This window comes from Thamnophis sirtalis, unplaced genomic scaffold (genome assembly GCF_051295495.1).
Source record: "Thamnophis sirtalis isolate CommonGarterSnake01/CBP01778 unplaced genomic scaffold, rThaSir2_p1.2 scaffold_1, whole genome shotgun sequence".
In the NCBI taxonomy this organism is placed as follows: Eukaryota; Metazoa; Chordata; class Lepidosauria; order Squamata; family Natricidae; genus Thamnophis; species Thamnophis sirtalis.
Window position 1 is genome coordinate 54,905,251 of NW_028261381.1, and position 14,711 is coordinate 54,919,961.

Genomic DNA, 14,711 nt, shown 5'->3' on the forward strand with positions numbered 1-14,711 from the left:
GGCAGGCCATTTATATCAAGAATTCTAGGACTGGTGGTAGGCCTGGGCCCCCTAACATTTCTGCAATAGCACTCAGTGAAGGAGGCACCAGGCTGTAATCCCAGTCCTATCATACCTACACATCCATTCACCCAAGCAGTCCCCACAGAGCAATTAAAAAAAACAAAATACAATGATAATAAGGTTAATAAAAAGTGGGAACATTCACTCAGTCGCATACATATCACATGCACTCCCCATATGAGTTAAAAATTGCGCAACTGTGCAAAGTTCGTACAAAAGTTTGTAAAAACAGAATAAAAACTTGTACTAATAACAGAGAGAGGAAGTCTTAATGATCTTAATCTTCTCCACTGCGGAGTCCAACAAAAGAGGCAAGGTCCCAAAGTTTGAAATAATTGGAGGATTAAAGTCGGTTGGAGGGAGGTACGGAGCAGGCTCCCTGCCCACGTCCTCTTCATCCCCTGCTTTCTCTTTCTGCAAAGATGGAGGCGCAGAATAGTATGTGGGATAGTATGCGGGAATCTCAGTGAGGCCAGAGATGGATTCAAGTATCCCAGCTCACTCCAAAATGATGGTCCTGAGGATGGAGGCAGGGGCGGGGGTAGTTGGAAGACAAAGACAGTCAGGTGTCTAAAAGGGGGATGCCTGAAGTAACCACAGATAACAGTGGCAACAGCAGCAGGAGCTCAGAGGCCGGCCATGATAGCCAAAGGCCAGGATTTCAACACTCGGTCCACAGCAGTAATGGTACACGGAAACAGAAAGTCGCGATGGAAGGGGGGTGCGTTTGGGTCGGCAGCGGCGATGGCAGAAGCCTGTCGCTCAGACCCATGGCATCCCAGTATCAAACTCATCCCCCCCCCGGAGGCAGCACACCCAGTGGCTCAGCGGCACCTTATAACAAAATAGGGCCGTGGCAATCCGAATCCAAGGCCGAAAACTATGTCCACAGTGGAAGGGGGGGCGCCCAACTCAACAGCTGGGCCTCGGCATCTTCCAACAGCTGAGTCGCAACGTTCTCAAAGCGGCATCAGCAAGCCAATGAGCCAATGAGCCAGCAGGCAGTCAGGGCGGCAATCGCAGCAGGGCGGCCGAAAACTGCGTCCACGGTGGAAGGGGGAGAGGGGCGCCCAGTTCAACAGCTGGCCTCGGCGTCTTCCAACAGCTGAGCCGCGGCGTTCTCAAAGCGGCATCAGCAAGCCAACGAACCAACAAGCCAGCAAGCAGTCAGGGCGACAATCGCAACAAAGCCGAGGCTCCCCCCCCGAACAGCTGGGCTATGGCGTCTTCCAAACAGCTGAGCCATGGCGTTCGCAGAGCGGCATCAGCGAGCCAGTGGCCCAACAAGTCATCAGGCGGCACAGCAGCAGTCCCGGTGGTCAGGGCAGCAGGGCAGCAGTCACTAGGAGGTCGGGGCTCCCCCCAGAGCAGCTGGGACGCGGCATCTCCCAACAGCTGAGCTGCGGTGTCTTCCGAGCGTCTTCTGAGCAGCGTCAGCATTTTTTGCAAACGGCAGCCTTGGAGAGCAATATTTCTCCTATTCACTGCCGGCACCAGCTTCCCTATAAATTGCTCGTACCTTACCCTCTCCCCGGCTCTATTCCTAAGTTCAATTTCTCCTCTTGTCTGGCTGTTTTCTTGTATGAGGCCGGAGCGGTGAGCTCGGCAGACATGTTCCTCGCACATGCGCATGCCTGTGAAGATCTGGCATCTTCAAGTTCACCATCTTAATGGTGATAAAAGGGAAAGAGTAACCTAGTGAAAAATGCAGAGATATGGATTATATTTGTGTGCAAGTATGTGGGTGCATAAGTGATATTAATATTTGAGCTTTATGCATATTTAGCATATAAATGCATAATTACATAGACATCTTTCTTCCCTAAGTGACTGCTCTCAAGATTTAATAACAAAACCTGCATTTTACTGTCATCTAATTTCATCATCTACAGTTGTCTAAAAGCAATCTATATTCCCAATTAACATCTGAGTAGACAATAGGCTTGGCTTCTCTCCCTCTCTCTCATCTCTCATCTCTCTCTCCCACCCACCTACCTTTTCATCATCATCATCATCCTGTCTGTCTGTCTGTCTGTCTGTCTGTCTCTCTCTCTCTCTGTCTGTCTGTCTATCTATCTATCTATCTATCTATCTATCTATCTATCTATCTATCTATCTATCTATCTATCATCTATCTATCTATCATCTCTTTTTTTTCATCATAGCATCTATTATCTCTCTATCATCTATCTAGCTATCATCTAGCTATCTTCTACCTAGTTTAATAAACAAGTGAGCTTTTGGGTTTCCACGAAAGCATAGTAAGGGCTGAACGGAGGGCATATGCAGTAGATTAACCGAAATATTGTAGTTTAAAATGTATTTCTTCACTTCATTGACTCTCTATTTCTTTGAAATGCCATTTAAAAAAATGTAACACTTTTATCCCTTGTGTCTGCCTCTTAATTTATTTCTGTCTCCATTAGTTACTTCACAGCTGTAGTTCTCTCTCTTTCCTTTTCATTCTCTCTCTCTCTTTTTCTCTCCCTCCATTTTCTTACAGTATAATCATTTGCATCTTCTACCACATACAGTTTATCATCAGTAGAGCTTACAGAGAGTGCTTTTCATGAAGATTTGCATGGTACACTAGCTCCACTTCTAATAACACAATTCTTTTGCTCTCTTCATGTACAATTTTGTCAGCTCTAAGATCACTACTGCATCCCCCCTCCCCCTCAAAAAAATCCAATAGAAAAAACATTAAAGCATAATAATGGAATGTGGAAGCAAGCATCAAAATTGTATTAGGTGTTTTGGACCGGCATTAGAAACAAGAAATACAAGGTTCTTTGGAAAGTGGAATTTACATCTGTAGCCAATCATCCACATCCTAATTCATGGGAAGATTGAATTATTTCTCATCTCTCTTGTATTTTAGCCTATCTTAATTTGTGCATTTTAAAGAACTATTTGTATCTAGTAATTTCCAATGTCTTTTATCATTCTTTAACAACATTTGCCTACAAGGTCTATTTATGTTACATAATACAACTTGCCTCCAGAAGTTGTGAATGCTCCAACACTGGATGTTTTTAAGAAGATGTTGGATATCCATTTGTCTGAAGTGATGTAGAGCTTCCTGCCTAAGCAGGGGGTTGAACTAGAAGACCTTCAAGTTCCCTTCTAACTCTGTTATCCTATCCTATCCTATCCTATCCTATTCTTTACCAATAAACCACAATGGTAAAAAATGTTAGTTGCATTTTTTGGATGGAAGCACATAATAAGAAATCACACCAAGTTTTTTTTTTCAAGACAGGATTCTCAAAATGGTATTGGGCTGCCAATTAAATCCTGCTGGAAAAAGCAGTTTGCAATTCCCTATTTTCAATAGGTCAGGGGATAGGCTGGGAGGTCAAGGCCCAGGGAGACTGCTCCTCAGTCACAATTCCAGTCCTCTGGATTGGCCTCCCAATTGAAATGAGTTTAATTTTTTTTTAAATTCCTTTTAGAAGCTCTTCCAGATAGTCTTTGGAATCTGATGCCATGCTTTACTTTTATTTTATGTTGTACTATTTTAAGTCAGCCACAGATGTTTTAATTATTTATTGTACTTCATGGAAACTACCAGGATTCAGCTTTCTTACAAGGATTTCAGCAATGTGTCATATATACATATACGCACACAATATATGCATATGTTTTGTGTGTGTATGTGTACATACACACACACACACACCAGTGACGTGCAGTCAGGGGAGGCAGGGGAGGCAGAGCTTCACCACTGTCATCATGAAAAGAAAAAAAAATGTAAAAGGAAAAAGGCAAGAGCTGAGATTAGGCTGAGGTAGTTGCTGCCAGTCACCGTGGATGACTCTGCTTAGTGCTTAACTGTTTAAAAGCCTCTAAAAAGCGCCCTCTACAGGAGGAGGCAGGAGAACAACGTGCCTCATCTAGTCTGACTTTAGGTGTTTTATGATCACTCGAGCAGAGTTAAGCAAGGGTTAAAAGCCTAAAAATTCCTGACGTAGGTGAGGCACGTCATTCTCCTGCCTCCTCCTGTAGAGGGCACTTTTTAGGGGCTTTTTAAAACAGTTAAGCAGAGTCATCCATGGTGAGGCAGCAACTAGCTCAGCCTAACCTCAGCTTTCGCCTTTTTCCTTTTACATTTTTTTTCTTTTCATGATGACAGGCAAGAACAAAGTTGAATTCCTCTTTGAAACAGCTGGAAAAAGTACGTGCGAGTTGGAGGGAGGGGGAGGAATTCAAACTTCATCCTCATGGTGCGGGGCTTTGGGCAAAGGCTAGAGGGAAGTGCTCTCCCTCCTCAAATGTAGTTTGATTGCAGGCAGAGCCACGTTGTCTTTTCAAACCTGTAATCAGTGAAGCTGGGCTGGATCCTTCAGGAACTGGGGGAAAGTGTGTGTGCTCCAGTATGGCTCTTTGACTGGCTTCCTGACTCCTCCTGTGGTCTCCCTGACTCCCTCCAATCCAACTTTGTGTGTGTGTGTGTGTGTGTGTGTGTGTGTGTGTGTGTTTGAGAGGCGGGAGGGATGGAGAGAGGGAGGAAGGAGGGGAAGGGAGAAGAAAAAGAAAAAGAAAGAAGGAAACCATTTCACAAAGAAGAAAAACAAATGCTGTCGCTTTAAATCGGAACTGAGCATGCCTGGCTGTGGAATTCTGGGAGTCGAAGTCCGCAAGTCTAAAAAAATTTGAAACCCACCACTGTGTTAGTACCTCACCAGCCATAAACCTCACCGCACATCACTGGCACACACATACAAAACATATGCATATGCATATACAGTACATATACATACACACACACACATATCAGGGGCATGTGAATAGGGCAACACTTTGTGGCGAACAATGTAGAATAGAATAGAGTAGAATAACAGAGTTGGAAGGGACTTTGGAGGTCTTCTAATCCAACCCCCTGCCTAGACAGGAAACCCTATACCATTCAGACAAATGGTTATCCAACATCTTCTTAAAAACTACCAGAGTTGGAACATTTACAACTTCTGGCGGCAAGTTATAATGTCAATTAACTTCTTTCCAGTATCTGTCTGTCTTGAGGTGGTTATCCTTGTTCTCCTGATTGTTCATTTATGTAATCATTTTAATTACTATTTTGATTACTGATTTAATTTATCATACCCCTTTTCACTCAGTTCTTTTCCAGATAAAGGAAGAAGAGGAGGAGGAAATTAAAACTGAGAGATTAAAACTCATATTGAAAATAAATGAATAAAATCAAGACTAGCCTCCATCAAATGAAAAATATAGTTCAGCAGCAAATCAGCTCATTGGGTTGGAGGTTAGCAAGCCCTACGTTTGAAACCCAAGAGTTTCTGTGTGTCAGGGTAAGCTCCCAACACTTGCTCCAGCTCCTTGCGGGACATGAAAGGAACCCACATGGACATCCCCTGGGCAACAGTGATGTCATCAGTTAATCTTTTCAACCCAGAAATACCTACACAGTGCCTCCAACATCAATGGGACAGGAACTACCTATAGTGGCTTGATTTAGCTGAGTAGTTCACGCAGGATTAATTAAAACAAGTATCACCAGGTTCAGTCAGATATTTCTCAGAATAGCGCATAAGTTTTCAACAGTGCATTTCCTCCTCCCAGCATCACCAAATGCAGATATCCAGATTAATTGTTGTGACTGATAGCTACTGTAAATTAGAACCACCAAATTTCTACCATCCACACATGCCATGGAAGGCTCCTGAGGGTGCTGAGTTAACTCAGCAAGCCTAGACTTTTTCAAGGTAAATTTAGGCTCCAGGAAGGCTATGAGGCTTGCTTCTTTTTCCAAAGCCAACTTGAAATCCACCCTATGGAACAATAACCCATTTATAACTGTGCTTGAAAAACAAAATATTTTGAATTTGTCAGAATTATTCAGCCTAAAGGTGTTTAGGAAACATCTCCTTTCCCACAATTCCTGGAATTAAGCTTCAGCTGAAAACTATCTGGAGCTCTTGCAGAACAGTTGCAAAAAGTTCCTTCTTTTGGCTAGTTCTAATAAGGAGTTGTCAGAGTTTCTTGCAGGAATCACATCCAGAAAGCACACATAGGTAACTGATTCAGCAGGATTCCTTAACGTTTCTTTATATATAATATAACACATGAAGTAAATATACAATACCAAAAGCAGATTTTCCAGCATGGTAGCAAATACAAGCAAAGACAGGCAGAGGAGAGAACAGTTTCAGTTTCAGTTCAGAGCAGCAGACAGATTTTTGAGCTTAGCACAGACTCAGAGCTTTGGTACAGAACAGTTGAGCTAAGCCACGTCCAGGCTCCTTGCTGTCTCTTTGTTGCTCACACAGCAAATACTGTTTCAGTTTCCAAACAGCCTTAATTGGCTGACCCAGTTGCCGTGTCTCTTCATTGGCTGACCTTGTTGCTATGTCTTTTCCAGTCATGAACTCTCAATACACTGACAAGAGTCACATTCTCAAAGAATCCAGTGAATCCTTTGTGGCAAACCTACCTGCACATTCAGGCTGCAGAAGGAGTTTTTGATTCTCAGAGTCTCATGGGAAGGCTTGTCGCTCCTTTCAAGCGAGGGAAGACAGAGACTGCTTTTATGGATAGGAACAGAGACATACCAGTCAACCTAAAGGCCAGCAGCATAGCATAGAACTCTGTCCCAATCCCCTTTAAAATAAAACAATGTATTACCATTTAAATCACACAAAATATTAACTGTGAGGATTCTTTTTTTCCCCTCAGTGGCCTGTGTGTGCCCAACCATCATGAGAACAACCCTGTGAAAGTCCCTAAGCTAGTAATGAAATAATTGAAAATGCACCTGCAAGGGGAAAAAAGAAACCATTCCCTATGGCTTGTTTCCATATGACAGCTGTTCCCCACAACACAAAGCACAACGTCTACCAACCTGAATTTACATTCTGGTTTGAAGAGCCTTTATTCAGAATTATGATCACTGCACCAGCATTTTTATCCTACCGCTGCTTTTATGCCCACAACTCAAGATTTTCTGCATCAAAAGAATATCCTGTTGAAATAAAACCGACTTATTTTAGAGAGTCATTTATAGGCTTGCATTCTCAGCTTCCCTTCTCAAAAAGCTGTCACTTTTCAGAGTACAACTCTGCTTGTGCAATCCCATCCTGTGAAACTATGGGCTCAGTTACTCATTACATTAGAGGTGTGGCTTGCAACTACATATAATTGTCTGCCATTAATGAAGATACACACACACACACCCTTGTTTCTTAGCCACCCATATGAGGAAAGCAATTATTGGTGAAACTGGAAATAGACCCACTGTTTTTATTAATGTTTTTATCAGATTTTTAAATAGTTGCAATCATGCAATTCTCAGAAATTTGGAAGGATAAAACATATTTTAACTAATTTAGAAAAAGTCCTCTAGAATTACTCCATTTTAACTTGTGTCCCAAAAGCATAGAGAATCATCTCTTGCTTAATCTCAGGTGGGAAGCAGTAACAAAACAATAAAATTGTGTACCCACTGTAGTCTCCAAACTGTCAACCATTTTCATTCAGCTTGATTGTTGCAGAAAATGTCATTTCTGATTGAAGAAATTGTTCCCATGAGAACCTCAGTGTCAAGCCATGCAGGGATATATATATAAGTTAAAGATGCCACTTTAAAGGTGCTAATCAGGACCGGCAAACAGAGAGAAATCATTCAGTTGCAATGATGTCAACAGCTCAGTCATCTTTTCTTTCCAGGAGTTAATCAGGCAATCAATAAAGTTGCCTACTAGATTGTCTACCTCAAGCTGTGTGTCAAACTCATGGCATTACGCCAGTGTCACATGAAGTATTGGGACATTTTTCCCCTTTGCTAAACTGGGTGTGAGCGTGGCCAGTGCATGATGCATCTGGCCCATGGGCCATGAGTTTGACAGCCCTGGTCTAGAAGTTCTTCACAGCCCTACCAGAATCCTATTGGATCCTTAAAGCACCTGATGCTTTTTAATAGTCCCGTTTGTCTTGTAGAGGTCATGGTGGCAACCAATCTCATCTGGGCCAGAAATTGTTCAGTTCAAGGCAAAGAATTGAATCTTATATCCTTCATATCCAGATCATTCAATGCCAAACACAAAGGTCCAACATATGGCTGGCATTTACTAAAAATTAAAGTTACAAAAGGCAACAAAATCCAAATCTGATTAGCAATGTAGTGCAAATATTATTAGTGTTATTATTCATAAATCACCAAAGGCTTATGGAATAGCCTATTAACTAGCTTCTGGGAGCCCATGAGATTGGGAGATATCTTTGTTTCAGGGATCAAGCTGTTTTCAAGTACAGGTCGTTGAAGAACACTAATATGAATGGACTGGGAGGAATAAGACACATTCATAGAGTAATGTAAATCTGGAGAAAAAGCTAGCTAGCTAACTGCTGCTCCTGGTTTTTATGATGACAGCTTCCATCAGCGTCTGCAAAACAGGAGGGTGCTCAAGGGCAATCTAAAGTGACCTATCTATTTTTGCCAAATGAGGTTATTTGCAGAAGGGGGGAAAGCCCAGATGCTTGCTCTGTTTTCCTCTGTACTAAAAAGAAAAGAAGCAAAAATCCCACTTTCCAAATGCTAGAATTTACATAGCAGTTCTGGCATGTTTCTGAAAATGCAAACATTGATGGTCTTGTGGGATCCTATCATTGCTATGTAAGTTTGTCCCTATGTTTATTAGCTTTCCTTGCAATACCATTGGTGAAAAGTCTCTGCCTCAAAATCCTGTTTCATGGATGTATAATAGTCCTAATCTCCCTATAAAGAACAATTCAATTAAAGTACAAACACTCATCATGTTTGCCTTTTTGAGAAGATATTCCATTGTAGTATTAGCCCAGGATGAAATAATACAGTATCTGAATAGTAAAGATTCTAGTGAAGAGAAGGATCAGGGGAGTCATGATAGCAATGTTTCAATATTTGAGGGGCTGCCACAGAGAGGAAGGGGTCAAGCTATTGTCCAATACACCTGAAGGCCTGACAAGGAATAATGGATGGAAACTGATCAGGGAGAGATTCAACCTAGAAATAAGGAGGAACTTTCTGACAGTGAGAACAATCCATCAATGGGACAGCTTGACTTTGAAAGTTGGGGAGCTTCATCACTGGAGTCTTTCAAGAAGAGATTTGACTGCCATTTGTCAGAAATGGTGTAGGGTCTCCTGTGTGGGCAAGGGGTTGGACTTGATGACCTACAAGGTCCCTTTCAACTCTGTTAATCTGTTATTTCAGATATGCTCAGAACAGATAGGAGGAATTTATTTTAATGTCTCTTTCTTAAGGTGGTGGTGATTTTTTTTAATGCCCAATTCATGTTCTCAAACAATTATGTCAGCTACGGGTATGCAGTGGGGGAACTAAATCAAAGGGATTTAGTTCATTACTTCAAGGTATTGAATGATGAACATAGGTGCAAAGCTGAAAATGTTGTCAATTACACATCCTTCTCTTTTTGATGCCTCTAATTGCTTTATGTAGAAATCAATGAATATTTGTAACCCTTTGTCCTAATTTATTGAGCACTTATTAGGAGAACACAGGTTATTCCTGTCCACAAGTTATCTTGTTAACTTCATTATAATATTATAACTGTTACTGTGCTTATTGTTTTACAATAATATTTTCATAGACTCTTAGAGTTAAAAGGGGCCACTTGGACTATGAAGTCCAACACCGTGTTTAATTCAGTTTAAATCTGCTTGAAGCCATACATTCACTAATTCTCTGTTAATAAGTAGTTCCACTATCAAGTTACTCTTTTAAGGGATCTGAATCTATATCACAACCAAGACCCCATTTGACTCTCTGGAAAGACTCCAAGGGGCATGAGTATTGACCAAGAAAAAAAAAAGCACGGAGCCAGAATAAAAAGAAAATTGTGACTTTGTTTCATTTACATATAAATACAATTAAAACTGAGTTAACTAAACAGAATAAATGAGTTTACTCTCCTTGTATATTTAATAATGTTCTCTTTCTGTCACATGAAACATAATTCATTAGAAACTTCTAGGGGGACTCTAGAGATCTCATTTAAAATGTTGAAAAGCTGCATGGAGATCAGGCTTTAAATTTTGCAGCTACTGTGTGAGGCTAACATACAGTACATCTTGCATATATTTCCGGATATACACTGGAGTAATAAAGGCTTTTCTTTTGATATTTTGAAGAATCCTGATTGCCACCTTATGGCTGATTAATTCATAGTTGCCAAAGGGGTAGGCATATATTTGTTTCTTGGTGTTTTGGTCATTGTATTAGTGTTCCATGCTTATATGTATCAGTTTATACTGTTTCACATTTTGTGAGCATACAGCAGAATCCCCTGGTGATTAAAGCTATATTTCTTTGTACTGTTATCTCATTTTTCAATATGATCTTTCCAAAAGCACTGGATACACATCATATTGGATGGCATCTGAATCATACTCCAGCACAGTGGTGGGTTTCCAATTTTTTTACTACTGGTTTGCTCGAGTACGACACTTCTGTGCATGTGCAGAAATGTCTGGGCAGGTGGGTGGAGTCTCCCTCCGCCCTATTATTGGTTCGCCCGATCCGGGCCGAACAACCCACCTCTGCTCCAGCAGCCACTTAATTTTCCTGTAACTCATGAAAAACTTCCTTTTTCCCATGGATCCTAGGCAGACCTCATAAACACACCAATGAAATACGCCAACAACTTACGGATTACTGCATGACAACTTAAGGAAAAAAAGGTGTTGAAATTCCAGAGTGGCTGATCAAATGGCATGGTACACCAATAGCCAAGGGAGCCCTTGGCTTACAACCACAACTGAGAAAAGAATTTATGTTGCTAAGCAAGGCAGTTGTTAAGTGAGATGTGCCTGATTTTACAACCTACCTTGCCACAATTCTTAAATTGCAGTTCTTCAGTGAACCATGCAGTGAATGAGCAAATCTGGCTTCTCCCACTGACTTGCTTGGAAAGCCCACAAATGTTGATCACATAACCCAAGGACACTGCATTTGTAAATATATGCCAGTTGGCAAGCACTCAGATTTTGATCAACAGACCATGGGGATCCTACAATGTTCATAAGTGTGAGGACTGGTTGTAAGCCACTTTTTTCGCTTCTTGTTGTAACTTTGATCAGTGGCTAAATCAATGACTGTTAGATCGAGGACCACTGTTGGTCCCTCAGCAGCATCTGAATGGGTAGAAGAAGTTAACATCTCTTAATATTCTTTTCTTCTCAGCTTGTCCCACAGTGGTACAGTACAACTGCACAGGACTCCAAGATCAACAGTAATCCTGTGTGGGAGAAAAAGCTCCTGCTTCATTCAATTTACAGGAGGAGAATGGACTTCTCAAATATTTATGAAAGAAGAAGAGAATTTGGGTAAAATTGTATTGGATGGCACCATGTTCCATGCAATCTTGCTGAAAAGGGAGGCTGATTTACAGCAGTCAGAAGGAACATAGAAGTTTTATTAAAAGGTGGAATCTTTTGTGAATGGTGGCTCACATCATCAGATGCATCAGATGTACACTTCACAAAAGCTTCTGCCTTTAATAAGATATGCTAGCTTCTGCCTTCTGATAGACAGCTCTCCTCCTGCCACTTATTTATAACAAAGTGATATCTGATCTCTAGCTTGGCATGTCAAGAGTCTTCTACTGTAGTTTACCATGTTGGCTTGGACTGGACAAAGATGAACTAGACCAGGGGTGTCAAACTTGCAGCATCATATTGTCATCACGTTATGTGACTTTTCCCCCTTCACTAAAATGGGGGAGGGCATGATCAGCGGGTGATGCATCCTGTCCGCAGGCCACGAGGTTGACACCCCTGAGCTAGACTGAGCTCCAAGTGATGCAGATGAAATGGATCTATGAGTTAATGGCTGCTGATCAGGCATAGGGAATATTTCATTTGGGTAATTAGCTTTTGGAAACATACACTATAACTTTTACTGCCAAATTAATACACTTCAGGTAGTTATCACGCTTGCGGGTAGTCCTTGCTTAATCCCCAGTCATTCAGCAACCAAGATTCCTCAAATGACAGCAACTAGAACTACTGCATCTGCACAGTTGGCACAGTTACATAATGTCTCATTCTACAACCTTGTCCCAGCAGCAGAGTTCCCGGGGCCCATTACTGTTGTAAACTGAGGACTATCTATATTCCAATTATTTATAGTTCTTATTAAACAGATTTATTATTTATATTCCTTGCCTATCACCAAGTAAAAGTCAACAGAAGGTTAACCCTCTTTATCATAAGTGGCTGACTTTGGAGCTAGAAAACATTTTTAAAAGAAAGAAATAACCTTCTTTAGTTAAGCTTATCAGTGAAAGCTTAGATGAGAACTCAGAATGTGAGGAGGAAGAAGTGAAGTGAATTAGAGACTTGCTTTAAAATCTAAAGCAAGGTGAGCCTTAATAGGCTATGCTATGCACAAGAAGAATTCACAGCTGTTTTGGATAGGAAGCCATTTTATATAGGAAAGGCCAGCTGAAAATGGTTCAAACTATCCATTCCTTTTCATTTTTTAGAAAGATTTCTATAATAGCATTACACAGATTGATTATGTGTCATCAAGTCAGTGTTGACTACCAACAACTGCATTTTGTCCCAGACATTCTGTCTCTAATCTGGTCTTCTATGTCTTCCATTATTATACCCATCACTGCTGTAATTGAGTCCATCCACTACTGGAGGGACGGGGGAGGGAAGAGCAAGAGAAGCTTTCTTTCCTGATTTCTGGTTTTTTTGTTTATATTGAAATATTGAGAGCCATAAAGTGGCAACTGATGGAAAAATGCTTGATGAAAAACATGACATGTTAGGCCCATTGCTTGTTCATTTCATCTCTAGATAAGTGCAGGAACACCACACTCCACTTTTAAGAATTGCAGTGAAATTATCTTCCCCTTTGAAATAAATTTCAAAAATAAATTTTCTTTCACCAAACACAATGGATGCCGACAGAAAAATATGAGACACTTTCTCTGCTCAGCATTACTTTTAATTTTACAAAAATGCCTCTTTACTTCCTATTGATGTTCTACTTACGCTTTACTTCTTTTTTTCATTATGCAGGCTCTTTACGTCTTCAGAAGCAAATCAAACAAAGGAAACCTTTGTATGGATAAAATATTTCAGAACCCATTCTCTTATTTATTGCTATTTAGTTGCATGCTTTAGGCATACTTTTCATGAAATGTCAATCCTGATAGTATCTGCTTCCCTGCCAACTTGTGAGCTTCTTCTCAAGTATAAACCAAATAAGGATTTTTTTTAGCTGCAAAATTTAACTTTCTCACTACTGAGGCTAAACAAGGCACAACAAATTAGAACACCTCTAGTTAGAGAAGCCCAGGGATGTGGTGGCACAATGGCTAAGATGCTGAGCTTGTCAATCAGAAAGGTCAGCAGATCGGCAGTTCGAATCTGTAGTGCCATGTAACGGAGTGAGCTCCCTTTACTAGTCCCAGCTTCTGCCAACCTAGCAGTTTGAAAACATGTAAAAATGCAAGTAGAAAAATAGGGACCACCTTTGGAGGGAAGTTAATAGCATTCCATATGCCTTCAGTATTTACTCATGCCGGTCACATGACCACAGAGACGTCTTCGGACAGCACTGGCTCTTCAGCTTTGAAACGGAGATGAGCACTGCATCCTAGAGTTGGGAACGACTAGCACATATGTGCGAGGGGAACTTTTACCTTTTTAGTTAGATAAGCCCACCTTCTGAACCCTGCACATATGTATGTCTATATACTATCCATGGGGTAATAAATGAGATTATGCTAATTTTTGTACATTTTTCAAGGAATACTTAGAGTAGTCCCTAAGGAATCCATTCATAAGATGGGAAGATTGAATCCTTGATCCTTTATTAATTTCTAAACCTGTTGATACCCAACCCTTTGAAAAACAATCCCAGAGCAATCACAATGGACATTAAAAATCCAATAAAAGGATTGTAATCCGTCTATGTCAAATGTACACACCACCCTTTTCTAATATATAAATCCAATATCAATTTCAATGCCCTCTAGAGAGATTAGACCTTGCTTCATGTCATCCAGGATGAATTGCTAAAATGTGCTACACATGGGAATACTTTTGAAAAAGGCCCCAAAACTTCAGTTGGTACAAAAGCTGGCTCTTTTTACTAGGAATAAGCCTTAGATGATCATATAATATGAGAGCTGCTTTGAATCTGATGAACCTGACTGAAAGTATTGCTATTGAAATTGAAAACTCTAAAAGTCAGTTACACCACACGGCTCCCAGAACAAGCCCACCATTTTGTCACTCCGCTTCCTGAAATCTTTCCATCATCAGCACCTCATGCAAGAGTCTCTTTCTTCTTTATAAAATGATGTCTTCCTTAACAATAGCTGTAACAATAACAGTAACTGAGTTCATTTCACCAGGATTAACTCAATTTTGTCTATCTATATCTGTCCATCCATCTGCCTGTCTTACTATCCTTCTTTATCTGGTAGGAAACTCATGGATGCAGCTTTCTGTGACCATCATAGCCTAGATAGATAGAATTGGTAGATCCCAAAACTGGACTATTTGGGGTGTTTGTGGGATTGAGTTGAAGAAATGGACAGCAACATTCTGTAGTGTAAAAGTATGTGGTATATTTGGGTACCATGTATTCATTTAGCCATGCTGGCTGT